The 2272-nt window shown below is 45.1% G+C and overlaps 1 long non-coding RNA gene across 2 annotated transcripts in view; it reads left to right on the plus strand.

Annotated features, from left to right (window-relative positions):
• Positions 1-2272, plus strand: part of LOC116703330 (uncharacterized) — a 17057-nt gene that overhangs the window by 2513 nt on the left and 12272 nt on the right. Inside the window, exon 2 of one of the 2 annotated variants that reach the window (XR_004335401.1) lies at positions 137-274. This is a non-coding gene — a long non-coding RNA (uncharacterized LOC116703330). Of the gene's footprint in view, positions 1-69; positions 275-2272 lie in introns of those variants that run through there. The other variant, XR_004335400.1, reaches the window with a different exon arrangement.

A 2272-nucleotide genomic window follows, 5' to 3' on the forward strand; every position in this document is an offset into this window, starting at 1 on the left:
CCCTCACCCCCAGTCACATCACATGTTTATCTCCTCCCACCTCCTCCTTTGCGCCCTCCCCTTTCACAAACTCACTCTCAACTCCACTTCCTCTCTTTTTCTCTCTCTGTCTCTCTTGATGGATCTTGGTCCATAGGCGGAGGACAAGAACAAGACAGGACACGCACCCTCGACACCACACCGCAGACATGTCAGACTCAGAGACCACCGCCACCCCCGCCGAGGCCCCCGTCCCTGCTGCCTGTGCTGCCATCAAGGCTGACCTGGACAAATGGTAGGTGATTGTGTGCATGACCTGTGAATGTGTTCCATCCATCTTTTGTGCAGCCTTCAGTTAAGGACCAGTTCTTCACCGTGACACCAAACTTGGTGACCATATAGGAAGCTCTTGCAATCGTTGGTCCGCCTTGAATTTCAAACCTTAGTCCTCCTCTGCCTTCAAGAGTTGCCTTTACACAACAAACACTCGTACTGTGTTTGCTGAGATGTTGAGCAGCTGAGTGGATGAGCCCTGAGCAAAAACCTTACCGTCAAATCGTTTGCTTGAACGTTACCTAACAAGCTGTCCAACACCTCCACAATGTGCAGTAACACATCCACGCATAGGACAAATCTTAAACCGGTCTAATGGCGATTAAATTGGAATACGGCAGCATCACAAAATGCGCCATGCTAAAATGGAGTCTCTTCAGAGGACGTTGAGGTTGGCGCTGAATACCAGCAAGATGTAACTGATTTTGACATCCAAGCTAGCAGCAGGGTGAAAGGTTAGGAAAACTTGGGGTACCCTATGAAGGGGAGAGTGATTTGGGGATGGATGGTGTGTAGCAGCGGGGGGATGTTTGATGCTCATCTGTACGCATGGATGAAAACTGGGAATCTGCTGGCTTTACTAGCCTCACTTTCCCCAGAATGCCTTGCGTTAGCTCGTTCCGTTTGTCCCCGCCGTCTCCTGTCAGCGGTCAAGGACACGACCTCTGTATTTTTGGGGGGTTTGTTGCATTCATTCAGAGCAGACATTGTTCTCTGTGTGTGTGTGTGTGGCTCTGAGAGAAGTGCAATGACATATAACACTTTGATGTGCATCATCTTGGCTTCGGCACATCGACCCTTCAGAAGTCTTCTCTAGTACAGTCCATTTTGAGGTTTTTTGTGTAGAGGGTCACTGTTCCAGCCAGACTGTCAGGCCTTGATAAGGTGGCGGTGGGTGTGTGAAGCCGTTAGATAAGTTGAGGTGGAGGAGCGAGACCTGGCAGGGCAAGGCATGAATGTTTGGCGGCTAATTATGTGCAACAGTTTGGCGAGTGACAACTTTGACCCCTTTTTTTTAGGACACCTCAAGATCCATATGAATTACAGGCTGAGAGTTTGACATGTTTATTTGACAAGTCTATGTTTAGGTCATGTAAATATAATCAAGCCATCATTGATGAATAACTTTAGCTGCTCTTGTGTAAAAGCTGCCAACATTATCAGTCATAGTGAGGGGCCATGCTATTTACTGTTCCTTGTTAAAGTCCCACAAGGCCTGTACTGGGAACTCTGGCCTAGGTCTGCACTCTATAGTGGATTTTAAAGCACAGAACAATGGCATTATGGTGATAAGATGGTCTCCTGCTACATATCATGATTTCAGCTGATTAGTGCATGTGGGCCATTACATACTATAAAGACATTAGCCAAACATGAACACTTGGTGGTCCAGTAAAGGGGAGCTACGCCCATTTTCATAATTCATACAAGACAGTCCAGAAATATTAGTAAACGCGACCAAAACCCTGAAAACTACACTGCGTGGAAATGCTTCATAGACAAAGAATTGTGAAAGATGTTCTAGATGACACTGAGAAACCCACAGAGGAATGTTTTATGGGGACATTTTTTATTTCACAGCTGAGAACACTACAATAGGAATAAGGCTCATTTGAGTATATAACAAAGTGACCCCTCACATAATGGGATCCTGGCTCTGATCCAGCTTCCTCTGGTGCCACAAAGGCATTTTACAACTTATTTCATGTAAGCACAACCCTATTCCCAGAGATGTATTGTAACAAAGTAGAACTTCTTCACTACTGTACTTAAGTACTAAAAAGTCTGTATCCGTACTGTACTTTTTCCTACTTCCACTTTTACTTCAGTACTTTTTTTTATGAGATTTATACTTTTACTCCAATAACGTTTTTAATTTGCTGCGTCGTTACTCATTACAAGTATAAAAATGTTATGAAGCATTCCAAACCCACAGTATCACTGCCAGAGCGGTAGATGG

Source organism: Etheostoma spectabile, chromosome 15 (genome assembly GCF_008692095.1).
Source record: "Etheostoma spectabile isolate EspeVRDwgs_2016 chromosome 15, UIUC_Espe_1.0, whole genome shotgun sequence".
Taxonomy (NCBI): domain Eukaryota; kingdom Metazoa; phylum Chordata; class Actinopteri; order Perciformes; family Percidae; genus Etheostoma; species Etheostoma spectabile.